Source organism: Olea europaea, chromosome 7 (genome assembly GCF_002742605.1).
Source record: "Olea europaea var. sylvestris chromosome 7, O_europaea_v1, whole genome shotgun sequence".
NCBI classification, from domain to species: Eukaryota; Viridiplantae; Streptophyta; class Magnoliopsida; order Lamiales; family Oleaceae; genus Olea; species Olea europaea.
Genome location: NC_036243.1, coordinates 2,456,570 through 2,481,439, shown reverse-complemented (window position 1 = coordinate 2,481,439; position 24,870 = coordinate 2,456,570). Strand labels below are relative to the sequence as shown.

General features: G+C 35.7%; 1 long non-coding RNA gene across 2 annotated transcripts; it reads right to left on the bottom strand.

The window, feature by feature from the left end:
* Positions 1–1,533: 1,533 nt before the first annotated feature.
* LOC111396689 lies at positions 1,534–6,880 on the bottom strand. Of its 2 annotated transcripts, XR_002703046.1 has the most exons (4): positions 2,797–6,880; positions 2,523–2,711; positions 2,125–2,423; positions 1,534–1,988 (listed from the first exon to the last, which is right to left on the bottom strand). It is a non-coding gene; the product is annotated as an uncharacterized LOC111396689 (long non-coding RNA). The 2 variants fall into 2 exon arrangements; XR_002703045.1 differs by having other exon boundaries at positions 2,523–6,880.
* Positions 6,881–24,870: the final 17,990 nt, after the last annotated feature.

Genomic DNA, 24,870 nt, shown 5'->3' with positions numbered 1-24,870 from the left:
CGTATCATTGTGATATGGTTAAATGGACGGGTTGATGTTTATATCTTTAAATTATTGAAACATTTACGTATATAATTTTTTAAATGGATAAAAATATTGACTTTGTTGCATGTAACATAAAAAATTCTGTAAGGTGAAAGTTGAAATCACAGTTATTAAAATCGACTTGGCTGGCCGGTTTGAAAAACGTTGCGGAACGTATCAATGGCAACATTTATTCTAAAAATGTTGTGAAAACTCAATTTCATTGAGTAATTGCAACATTCACTTATTCAAATGTTGCAATAGACCCTTTTAGCAATATTTATCTATTGAATGTTGCTTTTTATGTGTTGCAATAGACCATTTTTGGTGTAGTGCGAACGGTGGTCCGGTCCAAGTTCATTAATTGGATAAACAAGCAAATGAATTGAACATGAACCGGTTGAATAGCAACCAACCGGTTCGGACAGGTTTAAGTTACTCTTAACCCATTTCAATGTGGTTAACCAATTATAATGTAAATTTTTTTCTCCAATTTGCATAAGGATTGACTCGAACCTTAGCATTCAAGTAGGAGTTTTTTTTTTCTTTTTTTTTTTTTTAAAAAACCATTTTTGAATGGCTAGTCTTTGCTCTTCTTTGTGAGCCAAATGTATATATTCAAATTTAGAGAAATGGTAACCAAACTACAGCCTTTGTTTGAGCTTTATTCTTTTTATAAGAATGCATTTTTTAATAATGTATTGATAAAAAATATGCGATTAAAAAATAAAGAAAAAATTTGGATTTGTGGTAATATTATTTATTAAAGAATTTGTGGTTGAAATGACGTCAAAATAATGTTTAAGAATATTTTTTTTTTTTTCAAAAGAATGGAAATCAAATAGGGGCACAATGTAAGAGTTATACTCTATTTGCAATGGCAATGATTCGAACCTTAGCTTCCAAGGCTATATTTCACTTTCTTGACCATTTGAGAAACTTGTAAACTTTGGTCACATATTGCGAATCAGACACATATATTAAGGTTTAGCAAAATAACTTTTTTTTAGTTCAAAAATATTTTTTTAATTAAAATTACGATCTAACAATGGCCCACTGGTTCAAACATTCAGTCATTGGTTGAACCACTGACTCGGTGATCTGATAATTTTTTCGAGTTGACTACTAGTTCGGGTTTAATAACTAGGTTGAAATAGTTGAATGTTGTTGGTTATATATGATTAGTTTAATTTTGTGTTAGATTAATGTAAGTCTATAAACATTCTATTATTATTATTATTATTATTATTATTATTATTATTATTATTATTATTATTATTATTATTATTATTATTATTATTATATACGACTTAATTCTTCTTAGTATCCTAATTATTTGTGTTAAAACATATATTGCAATTGTAAACTTTTAGCAATTTCTTTTACCTTTTAGTAGTTAAATAAAGTAATTCAAATCAAAAATTGCCACAGCATTCAGAACTAATTTTAATTTCAAAAAAAGTCACAAAGAGCAAGGAATTTGGCAAATAGCACATTATCTACTCCGATGAAAATCTGAGCTAACATATATTTGAAATAATATTTTCTTTACAATATAATGCTTTCAAATACATAACAATAGAGATAATTGCCAAATTGCCAAATCTACATTCGAGTAATGTTATTTAGTCTAACTAGGGTTATAACCCCAATCTTTATGACGTTAGGTGATAGGTTAAATGAAAGGTGAAATTAAATATATTATTTAATTTCGCCATTCATTTAATGCTACATTAAAGCCATGTAGACTAAATTTGTAATCCCATTGGAGCTAGATAACATTTTTTATCTACCTTCTACCAGACTCCATTCCATGTCATCGTTCAAATTGTGATTTTATGTCATGTTGCTCGGCATAGATTGCCGATTTACTCGTTGCTTGCTACTTCCATTCCCAGATTAGACTGTTTGTGGGTTGGAACCAATTTCCTCCTCCGCTCAGAAATAGGCACAAGGACCCCATCCTGCGAAAGTGCATTGCAACACAAAAACTTCTCTTTAGATTAAATATTGTTTCCTGTGTCATTTGAAATTTCACATTTTTCATATCTATACTACTTTTTTGTTATTGTAAAATGATGAAAGAGACAATCTACTCACTGCTAGGGCATTTCGTCCTTGGAATGTCTTCCCTACCGAAAAGCTAACCCAACAAAATCGGCGTCAATGATAATTTGTGTAATGGGACTCAACAGTAACTGAAAACTCTTCAATTTCGCTACAGGTTCTTCGTAATAATGTATCAGTGTTGTATGTGTATCCAGCAAAACAGAATTTCACACTGTGGAGTCTCTTAAATGAAGAGCAAAATATAGGATATGAACGAAGTGGAAATTTTACCTTCAGTGTGATGTGGAGGTGGGAAAACTATAGATGGCAAAATGTAGCAACGACAAGACCTGAAAAGGTATACAGATGTAGAGATGTAATGCATGTGAAGATGAAAAATAATCTGGTCGACTTAACTTTGGTAATTTAACAGACAGCAAAGAACCAACCTAAAAGACCCTCGACAAACACATCTTGCCAATGATGCCAGTAGTTATCCACACGGGAAATGCCAACAAGATATACAACAAGGATAGGAAGAAAAACAATGCATAGTTTTGCTACATGACCCCTCTGATCAAACGCTTTAATTTTACCAGATAAGTACAATGACAAAAATCCAAAACCTGCGAATGACCCTGAAATATGCACTAAATTTTGTTCAGATGATAAGTTCACAGACATAGGCAATAAAACTCAAGTAAGAAAGTTGTTCGAGCTAACATGTCAGAGAAATTATGCATAATCTCTTGTGATATGGACAACAACTTTAAGGATTAAAACAGATAATAAGAGAATTGCTGCGTGAATTCTCATTTCAATTATCTCACTTAGAAAAATAGGAGCTGAATTGCCCAGTTTGAAGACATAATTTCTTATGCAAATTTGGGCCTTTTCCTTTTTTGGTAAAAACTGGAATAAAGTAGAGGCACCACTTCCATGAAGTTTGACCGCTTGGGAAACTCTTCCTTTACATCACAATTGTCATGGAAATCTCTCAAGAAATCTTGATTTTGGAGGAGAAAACAACCAAACGAACACCAGTTTATCTCGATTCGACCTAAAACTTCCACACTTGGTCACTACAAGTTTCACTCCACAAAGGAGACTATGGTGGTGGTGTATGCACTCGGCAAAGGAAGGAGAAAGATAAAGGAAGACACCAAAAAACACTCCAAGCTCTCTAACTCCGAAGAAAGTCGACTGCTTTTCTCTTTTCTTTTCTTGTTTTCTCTCTTGCATACTACACACACACGAAGACACGGCTAGGAACAAAACATATATATAGCAAGACATTAGGTCACTCATATAGATTGGGCCACAGTCTTCCCTACAAATGGGCTACCACTTAATTACAAATAAATGGACCACACAATAAAAAAAAAACATCTAACCCAAAACTTAGGGCATCCAAAAGTATAGGTCGTTTTCGAGTTGAATCAAGTCTATGCTGTCGATAAATTATCTGACAACTGTTTTAAATTGTCACCCAAATTTATTGAGTATCAAAACCCAACAAATCTCCACCATGATACTCAATAAATCTGCAAGCAATCAAACCATAAAGTTTATTCTTGCATAATAAAGATAACCAATAAAATTGGATCACAGACTTTATCTCATGTTTCCAACCTGAAAATACATACCATACCTACTTTATGTACTCACCAGGGCTAAAATCAAGAACACCCAAGTAGAAGCAAATATTCACAGCAAACAATTAAGAGCAAATGAGCATACGATGATGATATATTATAGGATAACACACATAGATCTTTTCAGAAACACGTTCACATAGAACCACGGATTAAAGCCAGGTTAATCAAACACATATGCAACAAATGCATAAATGACCCTACGAAAAGATCTCACCACACTTATCCTATCACATTCCATGTTGCTCACAACTTGAGAACGCATATCTCCTCTCATCGCCCACTAATCTCACTAAACTAATCACTCAATTTACATCTAACCAGTAAATTATAATAGATCCTAAGTTCTAGGGATAATCCTTTATCACCACATTACTTAGCCCAACTTACGTGGATAATGGGTCTCCACCTAACATAAGTGATAGAAGTGTATCTCTCACACTCCACCTGTACAGGGTCTTTTCACAAATAAATGATTCTAACATTTAATCACCTCTCAACTCATGATCCAAATGTCGCATTTCACATCCCCATGCATATCACCAATTCACCTTCAGGCATCTATACTCTACCTTACCAATAGACACTCAACATACTGCTAATGCATCTCAAACTCACTATGACAAATCAACACCTTTCGGCGGCCATAAAGGTTAGGCTTAATTTAAATTTACTCACGCACCACAAGGTTACCCCAAACACCAATACTCAAAGAACCCACAAAGAAAATTGCGAAGGTGGTACTCATAAAGGGAATAGAAGAAAGATTTGGTTACTTCACTACACTCACAAAAGGAGCTCACAAAGAGAAAGAAGATAATCCTACCTGGTTGCCTCACACAATCTCACAAACCACACAGGCTCACAGAGATAAAGGAGAAAATGACTGTCCATCTTTCTTCTCACTACCGCACTCTTACGCCACTCATAGAGCAAACGGAGTATGCTATAAAACTTGACCTACTATGCATGCAAACACATTATACAAAGTAATAATATTACTCTAATTCATGCAATTATACACATCAAACAAATTAAAAGTGTAACATACCAACGCAACGTAATTAAGCAATCACATGAATATAGAAATGATTACACACAGATGCAAATGCAGTAACCAAGTTTACTCTCAATAAACCTTACACAGGTCATCACTGGACCCTATAACCACATTAGCCCCACCTCTCTCATTATCTTTCATTTTATTATTATTACTAGGATAATCTATCTCATCATGTCCAATTTTACCACAGTCAAAACATGTTTTATTTTTCTCACTTGCTTTAGACTTATATATGTCATCAATACCAAATAATGATCGCAAGCAAAAATATAAACATAATTCACATAGAATGATCAAATAAACTTTCCTAAGGTTATATGCAATTCTAACAGTGTAGAAAAATTGGCATAACATTCACAAAGAATTTAAGGCAAATAATTCCTAAATCTAGCAACACACAATGGTTACCCCTTCACGGTAACCCCAAACCTAACGTCACCCCACACGATGACTTTTAATGCGAAAAATAATTAATTAATCTACATAATAGATTTAACTGTAACAATAAAAGGCAAAAAACACGATACAAGCGGACCACGTCTCAACGTTGTAATATAACTATCTTAAGCGAAGTAAAACAACAGAAAAGATAGTCTAGAAAGAAGCAAGCGTGTACGTAATATTGTGAAGAACTATCAAGAATCTCGGTTTATATATTATAAACAGTGTACTTATAAAGCAAATTAAAAGGAACAACCATAATGTTCAACATTCCTCGTGAATTTACGTTATGGAGAATGGAAGATATGATCTAGACATTAATGGCTTTTGCAATAAGGTGGAATGCATAATATTAGACAATATTACATAACAGAAAGATGCTAAAATCATGTCCACTGTGCTGTAAGACCCTATGCAGTAATGCTTACCAAACATGCCAAAGTAATTGATATCCTTATTCAAGCATTATGATCATTTAGCTAATTTAATTACCCAAAGGATAACTGATCTTAAATATAATGAGCTCTCTTTATGAACTTCAAAACAATTAATCTCAGATGATGCTGGTCAAATTTATATATCATAATTCATAATATGTTATTGATATCAAAATCCACTACAACTACATCCGCACCAAAAACCTATTATATATAATGGCCCAATTTATGAACTAGAAATGCTCTAACTTACAATCAATTAAAGCACGAGGTACCAAAACAAACCTTTTAGGATCCACCGGTAGTATTTCTACTTCAAAATTTTTAAGGCTATTGATAAACCACCTTCTCCATTGTTACGAATTCCTCTATCTACCACAACAATAGGTATTCTACTTCGTCTCCTCCAATTCAGTGTAGCAAGGGATTCCATCCTTACTACAAAACGAGCTGCTCTCAGCTTCAGCTTTTGGCTTTAACCTAGTCATATGGGAGCTCTGGTCCAAGAAGTAATTTGAGAGATCTTTCATCCACTTAGGCTGTTGAATAATAAACATTACCTCATCTCTGGCCTTGGTTGAGGGCTTCTCTAGAAATTCCATTAGAATTACCTTCCACAACTCGGAATCTATGTTATCTGCTAGTTTGGACTGAGCATCGGTGCTTCTGTTATCTACTAGAGAGACTTGAAGGATTTCTAACTTGTCAAGATATTTTTCAGGGCTAAGATCCCATCCATCCAAGTCACTAGCATCTGGGAGTCATTATTAACTTGTACCTATTTTATTTTTATCTCCTTTCACCAATTATAGATCAACTATAAACTCTGCGTACTCTGCTACATTATTAAGGCTTGGAAATCGAATCTTAGGGTGCAAGTCAGATGATGTCCCTCTGGAATCATTAGGATCGTCCCTGCTCTCGATCTTGTCTTTCCAGATGAGTTGTCAAAAATTAGCTTCCATATCCTCTGAGCATTGACCCAGGGTCTTCGACATCTTTAGGAAAGATAGGTCCCTCAGTAAATAATGCAAGAAATTCTGCTAATGCCTGACCCTTGGTAGTCGTTCACAGTTGAAATTGGATTTCAAATAGACTTCAAATAGACTTAGCTCAATTGTCCACTTCATCGACTTTTATAAAGAGTGGGCTTTGAAAAACCTTGACATAACAAATAATTAGTTAATAACTCAATGGTATAAGCCTTAAAATATGGCCTTACTCTCATAAACTTTGTTATCAATGTAAGAGGGAAATTTTCTCTGTCTGATATCTTGTGTCAGCGTACTGAATGGATTTACTCACATAGTGAATCAATACTTTTTGTATCCCTTTGACTCGGACTAGTACAACACTAGTTACCCTATCAAGAAGGCCAAATTGATTTGCAAGTCCTCTTCTTGAAATGGCTTAGATAATAGAGAAGCCTAACTCAAGTTCGCTTTAAAGGCTACAAAGGCCTCTTCACACTCCAATTCCATTCTAATTTCTTCAGCATCTCTTGATAGTTTTGTGGAAAGTGAGACATCTATATACTTCGAAATCAATCTATTGATGGCCATATCCTTTCTATTATACTTTGAACCTCCTTCAATTTTTGTGGACTCATCACCAAAAGTGCCTAATTTTTTTCTGAAAGGTTCTTGATCCCCATTTCATTAGCTATGAATACTAAAAACTTGACTAGACGACCTTGAATGCAAACCTTAATGGATTTAACTTCATTATGTAGTGTCAAAGAATGTTAATTATGCTTTCAAAATAGGCTATGTACTTAACTACCTTCGGCCTGTTCATTATCATGTCATCAACGTATACGTCATGGTCTTTTTGATCAGATAAGCAAACATCCAATTAACCAAGGTACCCTAGCATTCTTCAGTTTACAATGCATCACTTTATAGCAATATTAGTTTCGGTCTATTATTAATAAGTATAATCTTCATTAATTTCATGCATGAAAATCTGATAGTAACTCGAGTAAGCAACCATAAAGCTGAACATGGCACACCCCATCGACGCATCAATCAATTAATCAATGTATGGTAAGGAAAAGCTATCCTTCGGGAAAGCCTTGTTAAGATCGGAGAGGCCAATACTTGTTCGCCACTTTTTGTTGGACTTTCTGACTAGGTTTGCTATTCAGCTGGGATAGCACATTTCCTAGATGATGTTGGGAAAATTGATTTGTGTGTAGATAAATTTATCAATTAGCATAATCAATTAAATGACATAAACATATATAATTCAACAATAATATAAAATAAGAAGAGGGTTAGAAAAGCAAGCATTGAGAGTCACGTTGAAGACGTTGTCCTAAAGTTGTGTTGCCTCCCTTTCGTGCGAGATCTTTTGGTACTACATGGCTCAAAGATAAAATCCATAGGCTCTCCTTCTACGGCCACAACCATAAGGAGATAAGTGAATGAGCCTCTTATCGAGTTGCCAAAATATAATAATATAGCATAAATTATGTAGAACGTTTTCTTTCCAAATTATTGTATTCTAATGCTCATTTTCAATGAGATGTAACCACATTTTATAGGTGAAAATCAACCCTCACAATTAAATCATTAAAATAGAGGTTATAACATGAATTATGATGTTTTAATTGTATTAAAAGTGATTATTAAATAAATAAAACAGAAAATAAAATGGGTTAAATATTGAAAGGTTATAACTTTATTTTAAGTTATAACTTTATTTTAGTTAAAAATATATAATAGTGACAACATAATATTGTGCAATAGGTGTAGGTAGCTTTTGGATTTGAATCTCACTTAGTGATAATAATTTTCATTTGAGGGAGCCATAATGGACTAAACCTTGAATTAGGTCCCTTTGGCCAAATTTCAATTGTTCCACACACAATATAGATTTAGACTCAGTTCATTGCGAATAGTGCTATTAATAATCATGCGCTTTAATTTTGATTCTAGTAAGAGTCTCTAGGGAATAGCCCAATCCCATAGCCACGGCCTCATGACAATTCTTACATAGGTGAGTCCTCCAAAGGTGTGTGTGAACCATACCTCACGAGAATTTTCGTCTCGATACTCATTCAGGTTTAAACCCTTCCTAACATCACATTTATTAGCACTATCACCATAGGGATGAGCACAAATAAAATAGTGCTATTATAAGTCACACAGTGCTAGTTGTTTTTATCATATTGAACTTTCTTCATGAGATCTCCAATCACAAAGGTTGGGTTACTCTCGGATGTGTCTCCTTTATGGGCTTAAGCCCGTCCCACTAGATGACTTATGTATGCCATCTTGGACTACAATTTATCTGTCCCTCTTGGACAAGAATTTAGTACCATCAATTTGTGCAACTCTTATTCTTTGCTTGCATATTTGCATATCTGCAAAATCTTCTAAAAACATTTCAAAATATCAAAGTCATATTAAGTATAATAAGATAAATACATAAAATGTAAAATTGACTTCTAGTGACATGTTTGAACATGTGCATCTATTCAACTCTTGGATTTCACCTACATGTCTTCGATTTCATTTCTAACACTTTTCAAAAGTTAGTAAGAATAATAAAATAAAAGGTGAAATTTTTAACACCCCCACACTTCCATGATTTCCTTCCATCAATAGATCCGCAAATTCTTATTAAACACATTCACAAATTAGTTTTTCCATAACAGCGAATTATAAACAAATATTGATTATATTTAATATATCTACCGAAGTAAGAGTGTATTTAATCAAGAAAAGGATTAAAATCATACCACAAATCAAATTCACATTCTCATCACATCTGCCTTGTAAGATTTAAGACACTTGCACCATGTCTTGTAGGAAAATAAACAAGCCATACAAGGAATTTGTGAACCAACTTTAAGGACTTAATTGACAATTAGATAAGTTTAAATTGTCACTCAAGTTTGTTTGTTATATTTTATTTTCCATCTAAGCAAACATGCTTTAATTTGTGGACCAATTTTTATTTTTATTTTTTTAATTATGAGTTAAATGTACCCCATCATATATAATCACCAATGTAACACTCCAAAAAATTTACTATACAATATTATAACTTCAATTATTGAAAATTTGGTTACAATATTTATATAATGTTTAAAATATAAAACTTCCCTTTGAAACATTATGACTTTTATCATCAATTGGTTAAGATAAATTTTTAAATGGAAAGCAATTATGTTGTAACATAATTTATTCAACAAGTTTTCATTACCATCTATGTGCACATAGATTATTTTAGAATATAACTAGCAAACGATCAATTATCTACCATAGCATTATTAAAATTATTACCATGGCATTACCAAAATTTATAACACTAACCAAGTTCACTGCAATCCTCATTGGATGTAGATGTACCATTTCTTTTTTCATCTTTATTTATTCTTCAACTTCATTTTGAAAAAAATAATAAACCTATTTATTTTTCAAAATTGAAAAACAAGATACTTAATTGATGTTCATGTTAACAAATAAACATTTTTGAGGAATCACTGTACTAAATATTTGTATGTCACTGTATGATAACATTAAAATTAATTAGATAAATAAAATTACTATAAAACATCAATACTTCTCAAAAGTAATTAAGTTGCTATAGGTCATTATTAATAATTTCTAAATTTTGGTGGGGAAGTCTTTTAATTCTAAACTTTCTTCATGCACTCATACAGTAGTTTAATGAGAAGTGTGTACAATAATTACCAAATAATTTAAATTGAAAGGACTTAAATCTCTATTCCAGCCATCTTCAACTTTTCTCAAGGATTCATTCCACAGGAATAATCTATCTGAAATTTTCTAGTAGATAAACCGCCAACAAAGCCCAGTTTCAAGGTCTAAAGCTCCAACAAAACTTGAACTTATTATTATTACTTTTTTTTTTTGGTGAAATATCAAAAATTAATTGATCCAAGTCTTTAATTCTAAGAAAGATTCAACAATAACTCTTATAAGTACCCAAAACAACTCATAATTGCAGAGAACTTATAAAAGGTGGAGAAATTTTATTTTTATTTTAGAGCAAGAGTCCCTTATTATATCAGAACTGTCATGCAGGCCCCTCAGCAGTCATAATCAGTGATAGACATTAATACATACAAACAAGGGAGGTTAAACACAGCTTATAATTTATTTATTTTTTTTCAGTTTCCTTCTTGATATTATTTCAACAAAATGTACTAGTTTTCAACATAAAGATTCAATCTGTAATGTGCGGACAAGGCCCAAGAATCAAAAGTACCTGAAGCAATAAAATTTGAAAAAAAGTAAAAGCATAGACTCCTTTTGCTTTCATTTTCTCTCTTCTTTAGTCGGTGTTCTTTTCTTGGACTCCCACTACACAAAACGAATCTTTTCCTTTCTATTTACTCACTTTGAGTTCTATCAAACAGATTGTAAGTCCATTGAGATACAGGAAAAATGTTGTCTAAAAAATAAACGGTATGGTGTGTAGTTTATTTCATAGAGAGTTGGGGTATTTGTACATTAAATTGAGTAGTTTGGAAGAGTTTGAATTCACGGCCGTCTCCCTTTCTCCATAAAGGGCAGTTTTCTAATTACTGGTTTTTGCCTCAAGAAACTGCCCAGTTTCCAGATTTCGCACACATTATTCTAGTAAGACAATAATGTAGTTTTAGAATGTTTATAATCAAGTGGACAAGTAAAACATACACGCTAACTTTACCTATTAAATACCACAACAAGAATATTTACATACAAGTCACTCAATATGATTTTAGATTGTTGGGAAAATTGGTTATTTATGTCTAGATAAATTTATCAATTAGCATAATCAATTAAATGACATAAATATATATAATTCAACAATAATATAAAATAAGAAGAGGGTTAGAAAAGCAAACCTTGAGAGTCACGTTGAAAATGCTGTCCTAAAGTCGTGTTGTCTTCCCTTTCGTGCGGGTTCTTTCGGCACCACACGGCTCAAAGATAAAACTCATATGGCTCCCCTTCTATGTGTACGACCATAGGGAGATAAGTAAACGGACCTCTTATCGAGTTGTCGAAATATAAGAATATAGTATAAATTATATAGAATGTTTTCCTTCCAAATTATTGTATTCTAATGCTCCTTTTCAATGAGATGTATCCACCTTTTATAGGTGAAAATCAACCCCCACAATTAAGTCATTAAAATAGAGGTTATAACATGAATTATGATGTTTTAATTATGTTAAAAGTGATTATTAAATAAATAAAAACAGAAAATTAAATGGGTTAAATATTGAAAGGTTAAACTTTATTTTAAGTTACAAAAGATGAGTCCATTTGATATAAACCTTTTCTTTCAATGTTGTATTCCCTCTAGGTTGACGGGTCTCTTTTTCTGGTGGGCAAATTGTTGGAGCCGGAGGATTGTAGTGAATGAAATTAGTGACGCGATATGAAGTAATGAAGATCGCAACGAGAATCAAGATCTAAAAGCAAAGAAATTAACAAAGAGAATTAATCGCACAAGCACGACATTTTATTAATCAACAATATGGAGAGAAACACAAGAACTCAGAAATTCTTGCTCAAACAAAACTAAAGGAGAAGACCACTATTTACAGGTAAATGGTATAGCATAAAGACAGAAATAATGTGAAATAAGGAAATAATATATTTACATAAAAATCACATGAAATATAAGTAAACAAATTTTCCAACATGAAAATAAGGAAACAATTTATTTCCAAAAAAAAAATCCACCCTAATTTGGGTCGTAAACTCAACAATCTCCACCTTGATCCAAATTCTGGTGTAACGAATGAAACTCCAAGATTTCAAATTCGTCTACATTGAAATAGCAAATCTTCTCAGCACAGTAACCAAAAGTCTCCAAACCAAATCTTCGTCCTCTACAAGGCGTCCACAAGCGACACCTGAACTTAAATCTTAGGTTCCCGAAATTCCACCGAAGAATTACCGTTGACCAAACAGGTCGAAGCACACTCTGTAGTAGAAATCATACCACATGCTGGATCAGAAGACCCATTGTTAGAACTGCCGCCTTTAACATTTTTAAAAACATCTCAGACATTATTGACACCAAGGTATCTACGCTCCATGAGTCCAACCCTAGCAAATGAACACAGTGTATCTGCTGAAATTGGTGACAAAGCAGAATCACCAATGCTCCCCTGAACAATGTTCTAAACCGATCCAGAGCCCGTTACAAGTGGTACTGTACCAAACTAAATATCCACCATGGTATTGAACTTGTCCCAATATCTCTTAACTAGTTCTGTATTTTCCTGTAAGATGTACAATTGAGATTTCTTCCGTCTTTCCAATACATCCCGAACTCCCATTTGGACCTTTAAAACTCCACCTCCACCAGAGAATTTATACCATTTTGCATCCAAAGTACTAAGTGAGATGAGATTCTTTTTTAGGTTTAGGATATGTCGAACCTGACCAATTGTTCCGACTGTCCTATCCCTTAGCCTAAAGTCTGACTTGATCAATCCTAGCAATACGGCAAGACTGGTTGTTTCCCATTACAACTCCACCTTATTGAACAGCCTCAGAAATTTTTTTTAATTGGAACAAATATGATGCGAACATGCTGAATCGAGAATCTACTTTTCGTCAGGCTTAGATTCCACGTCAGATACCACGGTCAATATCACTTCTTCACTGTCTGAAAGATCCTCAACTACATTTGTTTCGTTTGAAGTCAAAGGTTGTGCTCCATGATTTGTAGCTAAACCACCTTTAGCCTGCAATTTATCACAATCTTTTCGAATATGTTCCTTACGTCTACAGTAAAAGCAAAACAAATTGTTGTTATTCTTCAATCTGCCCCATCGTCGACCACCATGAGATAGAAGAGCTTCCTCATTCCTTAATGTAGCTCCAATCAAATGCTTCAACTTCTCCTTTGAGTACAAAGCATCATAGAGGTCGCCTATAGTCAAAGTATCACGACTATACAAAATAGTGTCTCGAAACTACACATAAGAGCCATGCAGCAAACATAACAGGATCAATGCAAGATATTCTTTATCGTACTTATTCTCCAATGTTATCAAATCGGCGACAATTTCTTTGAACATGGAAATATGGTCTTCCAACAACTCTTCTTCCGCCATGTGATGAGAATATAGCTTCTGCTTTAAAGCCAATTTACTGTTAAGACTCTTGGTCATACATAACTGCTCCAGTGTCAACCACAAAGCAACTATTATTTTCTCCTTCAAGACATCATATAGAATATTGTTAGATAGATGAAGATAAATCAACGGCAAAGTCTTCTGATCCCTCCATTATTTCTCCTCCATTGTACAATTAGTTGGCATTTTCTCAAAACCCAACAACGCATCGTCCAAATCCAATTACGCCAAAATAGCTATCATCTTTACTTCTTGCAGAGAAAACCTTATATTGCATCCAATTGCAGAATATCATATTTCAAAGTAGCCATCTCTGAAAACCTCAACCAATCCATAATAAGAACCAAGCTCTGATAGCACTTGTTGGACCCGAAAGGATTTTAGTGAATAGGATTAATGACGCGATTTGAAGTAATGAAGATTGCAATGAGAATCAAGATTTAAATGTAAAGAAATTGACAAAGAGAGTTAATCGCAGAAACACGACATTTTGAATCAACAATATGGAGAGATACAAGAACTTAGCAATTCTTGTTTGAACAAAACTAAAGGAGAAGAGCACTATTTATAGGTACACGGTATAGCATAAAGATGGAAATAATATGGATTGAGGAAATAATATATTCCCATAAAAATCACGTGAAATATAAGGAAATAATATATTTTCAAAAAAATAAAATTCCACCCTAATTTGGGTCACAAACCCAACAATAATTTAAGATCAATTTTCAAGGCGTGACACAAAATCTTGGAATCAATCTCCTTTCAAAACATTTCTAGCACCTTTCCATTTCCTTGTACAAGTCATCTCTAACCTGGAGTACTTTGGTGCCATATCGCCTTACAAATAAACTTCTAAGCATTTTAATCGGAGACTCCTATTATTCCAACGTGATGGCTCATAGGTCAAGGTCACCAGTGACACTTTTCTCTACCTTTACCCTATCTGCATCATTTATAGGTGCCTCAACCCCATCACTACTTCGCTATTTCGATGTCCACCACATGATACAATTTGACTCGAGGCGAGGTAACTTTGTGAAAAATTGATTCTTTTCACCATTGCCACTCTAGCCTCAATAGGAAATTTCATAGTAATGTATCACATGGAGGTAAGTTCAGCATTATAAGTCGAACTTCTATTCACTACAAGAAAGTCAAGAAACACTTGGATAGTCTTGGGCTTGGTATATAAAATGAACGATATGGTTATATCTCCCTCCAACAACGATATCTTCTCTAGTAAATCAATACACTCCATTTGATCAAATGTAGACCCAAAGATAATGTTGACCGAACTTTTATTGTTGACTAATATTTTCTTTTCTTTGTTTAACACTATTTCAGCCCCTAATCACCAAAGCATTACTATGGAGATAATGAACACCCTCAAAGTACCTAAAGGATGTATTTTCATGCATTTTCCTTTTCCTAGTCTTCTATCTTTACATCAAGTAGCTAGATCAGTGGATCCCTTAATTTCGGAGCATAATTATGTTAGGCATTTATAGATTATCTTTTCGTATACAAGGATGATTTGTACCTCAGGTATTAGTACTTGGTTCCCTAAATTACTCGGGTCCTACTGTTCACGAAATATTTCTTTCGATTTAAACCACCGCAAGTGCACGGTTCGTTAACAAGTAATAAAGTGGATACTTGAGTTTTAATATCGTCCCACAGGGATTGAGTAGTTCAATTCTACCTATCGTAGCCTTAATCGAAACTGAATTATCCAAATTGAATTATTGACCTAAAGGAAACCCTAATTATGCAAATGTTATGAAATAAAGGATTTAATATGCAAAATGACGTTTTAATTAATTAAAATGCAAATTAAATGGTTCGAATGCAAGTTTGTTGTATTCAATGAGTGTTAATCGCACTAAAATCACGAATTCCCATGCAATGATCACCTTAAACCCTAGTTTCACAAATGACATGCGATTGAATTATTGACGAATCAATGCTCCTACTTCTATTCAATACTCTCTCTCAAGATGTATTGAACCTATTTTTACATACCACCGACCTGTATCTTTATGACAAGTGCATATATAAAAATGTATTCGGTTTTATGAGCACTTAAAGATTAACATAAAGTATAGACGTATACCTCTATCCCCTATCAGACCCTACGATGAATTATACCTCGTTAAATTTATTTTCCTTGTCTCAAACAGACGAAATAAACCACCACATATCATATAATTACGTGTACTTAATTATGGAAGAAAATCAATGCATATAATTCATTCAAATATCCAAATACGCGTTTTAAAGTCAAATTGTAAAACTAGAAAATTAAAGATTAAATCACATGGTTAATCGATCTCTTAGTACATAAAAATCTAACCTAACATGGAGAAAGAATCAAAATACATCATAGATTGAACAAAAGCATCACCAGGTTATGAATTTGTGTGAAATCTCGATGATCTTCGTAAATTTCTTCATTCCTTCGGCTCAAGATTCTCTCCAAGATGTGTTTTCTTGCCTCCCAATGCTTTCTCCTTTGTTTCTGACAGATTTGGGTATTTATATCGCATTTAGATTAGGTTTCCATAAGAATTTCATCGCGAATAGGAATATGCAGAATCGACCCAGAATATACATATGCGACCACATAGGTTTATGAAATTTGGCCTATTATTTCCCTGCCTTGGTGTTCGCGACCGTATAAGGGTTTCTACTATGCAACCGCATAGTAGAAAAAACTTTCAAATTATGTTATGTTGGTCCTAAAACTTTATTCCTCCACTTCTTGACTTTCTTTCGTGTTTCTAGTTGTTCCAATGTTCCATTATGACCTCCAATTGGTACTTAGCTCGATCAATTGCTTGATGTGTCCGTCGGATCAACTTTTTAGATAATTGAACTTTGGTCCCTGAACTTTCACTTTACTTCAATTTAGTCCTTTTTGGCTTCTTTTCTCCTGAATTTCACCATGTTCATCAGTATGTCCTACGATACACAAATTAACCGAAATTAAATCACAATTCCAATGTTTTGCTCTTAATTACGTCATGTTTGTGAACTAAATAAGTGTGTAAAAACACACTTATCGAACCCCCAAACTTGAACTATTGTTTGTCCTCAAACAAGATAGTGACTTAACTCTACACAAACATAGCTTAATAACTTGTCGTATCTCGGAATTGGACTAAGTGTTGGGCTTCAATAAAATTTGATCAGTACAAAAATGAAACCAACCTTTACCCGTTAAATGCATACCCGACGTGTGTGTGTGAAATCATGCCAACATATCAAGTTCATGATAAGGTGAGTCCCCTGCCAGAGTAGTCAAATATGTCCTTGCTTCACTCGAGAGATACACAACCCCCCACACTTATTCTTTTCACTCAATTATCCAGGGTTGTGTTTTAAATCTAGGAGGTTAGGTAACTATAGTCCTTACCCTCTCTTAGTTTGGATTGATCTTGCTATCATAAGTTCACATGTTATATATATAACCCCTGTAGCGAGCTTTTGGACGATGACTCCCAGACCAGTTGGTCTTAAGGCACCAGGTTTCAAACCCTTGTAGACTTATTCACTCAAGTTATAAAGGCTTGATCAGATGACTTTTTATTAATTTTTTCCCTTCTTGCTTTCTATATGACCCATGTAACGAGCTTTTGGCCGGTGACTCCCAGACTAGTTGGCCTTAGGGCACCAGGTTTGAAGATACCCTTATAGGCTTACTTGCTAGAGTCATAAAGGCTTGGAAGGAAGTATCATGTTCACACAAATTAATTTTTATGCCCTTTATTATTTTTCTAGACATTTAGTCTCCAAAACCAACCCCTAATTTAAAACTTTCACCTAATCTTCACCTCACTGGTCTGGGCAATCCATACACTAGAATTCATACATGCAGCCCATCTTATCTCAATGCTCCCCTATGCTTGCTCAACCATTTCCAAACTGCCTTACAATAATTTATGGTGTAATTCAATAGAAGGTTATCGCTTACTTCCTACTTTATGCTCAAAACCCAATCACTCACCTAACATGTCAAGCATGAGTGTCGTGCATAGAGAATGTCAAGTATTACATCACAAGTATTGGTTGATATCTATTCAGCACCATATCCACAGTTTTGTAAGGTACACCAGTCCAATATTTACATTATAGCTGGCAAGGCTATCAAGCCCACACAAGCACTCATGAAAGGAAATAAAGTAAATGGATAAAATGCACAATTTTAAAATTTTTTTTTGTAACACTCGTCAAGCACACAACATGTAAAAATAAAACATATATATTGAAGAGACACAAATATTGATGAATTTATGCAAAGTGATGTAAAAATGTCCAAAATTATGTCACCCCCAAACATAGTTAATACATTGTCCTCAATGAATAATTAACAAAGGTTGAAAGACATAATTGAAGGATAATTTCATAAAAATCAAAAGTAGTAGACAACACTTTCCTGATCAATATGGAGGTGGTGGTGGGAAGATGTTTCCTGCTGTACCATCATCTGGAGGTGGAGATAGGCGCGCTAAAATCTCTCTCATCATTGCTGACTGCTGTGCCATCCCATCTTGGATTCCGCCAACACGTGTTTCCATGTGGCCCAGAAATTTCCCAAGTCTTATTCACTCACATCTGGATGCCATCCACCAGACTCACATACATACCTAGTCGACAGTTCATAGTTTCCATCTCCCTCCTGGCTGCCTGAGAATCCAGGTGAACGACTCATGCCATATTAGTGGCGATGCGGGGTGTCATGTCTGGCTATTTGCATGTTAGTCATCAAAGCCCCCATAGCTTGCTGGAGACCCTGTATGTCTCGTCTAGTTCCCGTGGTGGTGGCGAATATCTGACGCCACAACTGTGTATCCACCTCAATCTGTGGTGGTGGAGCTTGTGGCATCTCTTGATCTGTAGGCACCTGACCCTGCTCTTCCTGCTACCTACGGTGCTCATTCTCTTGCTTTTCCCTGTGCTTTATCCTGGCTCTATCTTGAGCTTCCAGTGTACTGCACTTTAGAAGGGGGCTAAGTTTAGCAGGTGCTTCCCCTGGTGCGATATTGATGCCAGTAGCCATGCATATGTCGGAGATGAGGCTGGGAAAAATTATTGAACTGTGCCTGTCTCCTTGAGTACCCACATGATGGATCTGATTATAGCATAGAGTGGCGAGATCGATCTTATTTTCCCGCACCAAGTGATATATGAACCCGACTATGGGATCTGTGAATGTGGTCCTATGCGAGGTCGGCTCAATGTTATGGCAAATAAATAGCCACAATATGGCTATAGACGGTGTCAGCTCAATCTGGTGCCATGCAGTGGTGGGGAGTGGCCATGCATTTTGTTGTCCCAATAGGATCTCTGCCACTTTATTCCAATTGAAATCGCCCGAGATGGGGGTTATGCTGTCCCACGTGAGCTGATAGTAGTCCTGAATAACCTCTGGTGAGAACATAATCCACTGTCCCCTGACCCATGTTTGATGCAAGTGGTCGGACCTTGGTCTGTTGATCTCTGCATTGAAGTTTGCGTAGAATTCTCCCACCAATGATTCATAGATTCGATGTGGCTACTCTACTACCTTTGCCCACCCACAGTTATCCACCAAAGTGATCAACTCAAAACCTGGAAACTTCTCTAATTTAACCGCTCACTCTGGTGTTACTATCCACCGACTTACAATGTTTTCATAACGGGCTATTGTCCTGGAGTTCAAAAATCTTTGTATCCGTCCTTCAAGAACTCAAGTACGGGCTGTTCCGAAGATGAGCAAATTTTTTCTTTCCCTTTGGAGGTTCGTTTTGGAGGCATCTTGCAAAGTTGTGAAGTAACATTCATTAGGTTTCATATTGACACCCAAGGCATAAAATAAGGAAAACTAGGCATATATTGTCCAAAATCCCCAAACTTGCTTCAAAATGCATGCACATGAAGTTGGCGTTTTAAATGCATAAAATAAGTCCCAAAATAGGGTTATCATGTCAAAAGGAGCATTGACCAATAAGACTCGGCTCGAAGAAGCATTTTTGGAATTTATATTTCATGATCGATCTATGACTTTCAATGTCAGACATCACTGAGAAAGGTTGAAATTTTCCCAAGCAACCTCTAGGCTAATGAGAGTGTCAAATATGTTCTACCACATATTCAAATTGCCAATCAAATGGATGTCGTTAGATGTGTCAAATTATGTGCTAAAGTGGGTAACGTGATGTGCCGTGACATGCCGTGACCTAGCCATGTGCCTATGTGTTGCAAAATGAATATAGATGTTTTCTATTTCAATTGATGTGGGAATTCGTCACAATGTGTTAGCCACCATGTTTGTCAATCATTACTCATGCAAATCGTACACAAATTGTCACTAAGGCATTTCATCAAACACATTATGAGCATTTTAAGGTTTTTACTACTTCGGTATATGAAGCTCTCTAAACTAGCATCCAATGTCACAAATTAATCATAAACACCACAGTTGCCCAATCTTCATTGAATACCAAGCAAATAAAAACAATTTTCCCAATTTCGGAATTGATGGAATAGGTGTAGAGAATTTACCTTGCAAACTTGTAGAGATTTAGAACTATATTATACCACCACAAGATGAATGGCAAGATGGGTTGTAATGTGGGTTATGAATTGTGATGAGTTGTGGGTCTTGTGTTTGTGGTGTGCGAGTTGAGATGCACGGGATGAGAGGGCTGAGAGTTGTGCATGAGTGTGAGGGGGAGGGAACCGGGTGTTGGTGTGAGTGTGAGAGTCATGTGTTTTATGTAAAAAATTTTTATTTTCGTCATTACTCTATGCGACCGCATAGAGTATGTCTATGCGGTTGCTTAGAGATAAGGGTCAGGGCCAACATAGAGATAAGGGCTAGGGCCAATTTTGGCGCTGACCACATCTATGCGGCCGCAAAGACTAAACGTCCAACCCCCCCTTTTTTTACTAAATGCACGTGAAAATTTTTTAAGAACACAATTGATTTCCCAAAATTGAACCTTGACCAAAATTTTCACCAAATTCTTGGTTTTTCAACTTATGACTTCGAACCGGCCTTTCATCGTCCCCGAAAATTTATCAAAACACATTAGACCATATGGGGCTCGTGTAGGTCATTGACCTAGTTCCAAAATCACTTTTTAAAATTGAAGTCACCCTTTTATCCCCAAAGTACTTTGAAAAACACACTTTTTGTGCGTGATTTTCACATCCAATCACCTAAACACTAAATCAATCATTTCTAACTTGTGCTCGATGAATAGGGACCTGTGTGGGTAGTGCTTAGACTCAATTGACATGCATGGATGATCGATGACCTAAACCTAAAAAAAATCAAACGTGAAAATTAAAATTTCCTAAGGTAATGCCAAAATTAAAAGTAATGAAAATGATACAGTGGGTTGCCTCCTACCCAGCGCTAGTTTATAGTTGTTAGCTTGACTTTCCTATAGCTGCTTCATTCTGGTGTCCCGAGTTGAACGATGGACTTTTGCTTAGAAAAGTTACCGCCCCAGTAGTGTTTCAGCCTTTGCCCGTTAACTGTGAAAGTACCCTTAGTTTCATGGCTGACTTCTATAGCCTCGTATGGTAACACCTTAGTGACTGTATAAGGACCCGACCATCTTGTCCTTAAATTTCCCGGGGAAGAGCTTGAGTCTAGAGTTGTACAATAGCACTTTCTGCCCCACTTCAAACTCTCACCTCTGAATATGCATGTTATGCCACTTCTTGGTTTGCTCTTTGTAGAGCCTTACATTTTCATACGCTTCCATTCGAAATTCGTCTAACTCATTAAGTTGCAACAATCTCTTTTCACCGGTAGCCTTCAAATCCATGTTTCACTGTTTCATAGCCCAATATGTCCAGTGTTCTATCTCTAGTGGCAGGCAGCACGCTTTTCCAAAAACTAGACAGTATGGAGACATCCCTATTGGTGTCTTGAATGTTGTCCTATAAGCCCACAAAGTGTCGTCCAACTTTTTAGACCAGTCATTTCGAGATGAATTCACTGTAACCTCAAGTATTCTTTTTAATTTCTGATTAGAAACTTCCACTTGCTCGCTGGTCTGTGGATGATAAGGAGTAGCTACAGTGTTTGACACCATATATACAACAACTGCTCAAACTGGCGATTGCAAAAGTATTTTTCCCCGTCATTGATTATAGCCCGCAGTGTGCCATATCGAGTGAAAATGTACTTCTTCATGAGCCCAATTATGGCCTTCACGTCATTTGTAGGCAATGCAACTTCTTCCACCCAGTTGGATACATAGTCTATTGCTACCAAGATGTACTGATTCGAGAAGGATGGGAGAAAAGGTTCTATGAAATAAATTCCCTAGACATCAAATATCTCCGCTTCCAAAATGTTGTTCAATGGCATTTCATTCATTCTCGAGATATTTTCAGTACGCTGATACCTATCACACCTCTTCACAAATTCAAAGGCATCTCTGAACAATATAGGCCAGTAAAACCCTGACTATAAGATCTTTGCAGCAGTCTTTGACGGTCCAAAGTGCCCCGCATATGCAGATGAGTGCCAATTCTCAAGGATCTCGGGTACTTCTTCTTCAGGTATGCACCTCCTTACTATCTGATCAGTCCCTCGCCTGTAGAGAATCGTATCTTCCCAGAAGTAGTACTTTAGTTCGACAAAGAACTTTTTCCTCTGATGGCTTGAGTTATCTGGTGGTGGAATGGATTGGCCAATTAATTGGCAATGTCTACGTACTAAGATGCTTCTTCTACGCTCAATATCTGTTCATCTGGGAAAATTTCATTGATATCCACTAATTCTTCTGTCTCCCCAGACTCCAATCGGGACAGGTGATCTGCTACCATATTTTCACTCCCCTTTTTGTCTTTGATTTTAATATCAAATTCTTGCAGCAATAATATCCATTGGATCAATCTCAGCTTCGCATCCTTCTTTGTTAGCTGATACTTCAGTGCAGCCTGATCTGTGTAAACTATGACCTTAGATCCCACAAGATATGATCTAAACTTGTCAAATGCATATACTACGGCCAAGAGCTCCTTTTTAGTGGTAGTGTAATTGATCTGGGCATCATTTAGGGTTCTGCTTACATAGTAAATCACGTGAAAAATCTTGTTTCTCCGTTGTCCCAATACTGCACCCACGGCGTGATCACTGGCATCACACATTAGTTCAAAAGGCAATCCCCAATCTAGCACTACAATTACCGGTGTTGACGTGAGTTTCTCCTTCAAAGTACTGAATGTTGTTAGGCATTCCTTATTAAACTCAAAAGGTACGTCCTTCATCAGTAAATTGCACAACGGCTTAAGGATTTTTGAAAAATCCTTTATGAATCTCCTGTAAAACCCCGTATGCCCCAAGAAACTACGGACCCCTTTAACTGATGTTGGTGGTGGTAGCTTTTCAAAAACCTGAATTTTTGCTTTGTCCACCTTAATTTCCTTTGCTGAGACCCCGATGTCCAAGTACAATTCCTTCCTGTACCATAAAGTGGCATTTTTCCCAGTTCAGAACTAAGTTAGTTTCTCTGTATCTCTATAAGACTAGATTTAAATGCTCCAAGCATTCATCAAATGACAATCCAAAAACTGAGAAATCATCCATGAACACCTCTATGAATCTTTTATTCATATCAGAGAATATTGCCATCATGCATCTTTGAAATACTGCTCCATTTTATGTTTCCTCAACCGCTGGGAAAATGGAATTGGAACTTCATATGCATTGACTGTAACTATGGCTTTATCCCTTGAATTCTCTGAACTTCCCTTTGGAATTGATTCTTTTGGTTGTTCGTCATTTCTGCAATTTCTTCCTCTGCAGAAGATGGTTCTCTCATCACACTCAGTCTCTTAACATGTGTTTCGGGTAGCTACATCCCACTTCAAGTTGTAATGGCCTTAGCTTGCTCCTTGGTGTTAATTTTTGTGTTACTCGGTATATTATCGGGTGCTTTGCCAGTCAACGCCATGGATAGCCGCCCCATCTGAGTTTCCAAATTTTTAATGGCTGCACTTTTGTTCTGAAGGGTAGACTCAGCTTTCTCCATGAATTTTCCTAACATTTCTTCCAATTGAGGTCTCTTCTCTTGTTGTTGAAACTGTTTTCATGGCTTATTCTGATTCTGGTTGCTCTAAGAAAAGTTGGGATGCCTCTTCGAACTGGGATTATAAGTTTTCCCATATTAGTTGTTTTGTTGGCGTTGTCCCCATTGTGCATAGTTTGCCTGCTCAATGCCTTGCATTATGATTGGGCACTCTGATGTTTTATACTCAACTCCACATTCCTCGCAATTGCTATTCTTAACGTGTGCTGACTGTGACATGCTTTCAACCTTGTGACACAAAGAGTCGATATTTGCGGATATGGCTAAATAAGTGTCTCTATCGTAGACACTCGAACCTTTCTTTGGGATCACCCTCTCAAAAGACCACATGGCTAAAGTGGTAGCCATTCTCTCAAATAATTTCAGTGCCCCATCAACTGTTTGTGTGGATATTAAGCCATCTGATGCTGAGTCCACCATGCTTTTATGATATGGAAGTAACCCTATATAAAAGAAATAGATTTGGGTCTTTTTGTTAAACCCATGTTGATGGCACTTTTGGAGCATGTTTTTGAATCTGTTCCAAGCATCGTAAAATGATTCAGTTTCTCCTTGACTGAATATTGATATTTCTTGTCTCAACTTAGCTATCTTAGCCGGTGAGAAGAACTTTGTGCAAAACTTATGAGCCAGCTCGTTCCAGGTGGTAATGCTTGCGACAGGAAGTTAATCTAACCACTCAAGTGCTTTATCCCGTAGCGTATGTGGAAATAGCCTTAGCCTATTAGCATCGTCCGAAATTCCTTGATATCTGAAATGTTGGCACATATCCAAGAACCGAGATATGTGTGTATGTGGATTTTCTTCAACTCTCCCATAGAATTGATGTCCATTCTGGAATAGCTGTATTACATTGGTCTTCAACTGGAAGTTTGGTTGCCCAAACGGTGGATACACTATATTGGACTGACTTTGAATCACTTGAGCAGTCAAGAAATCTCCCAAAATTTCATTTCCTTCATTCCCCGCCTCTCCTTCATTAGCTTGA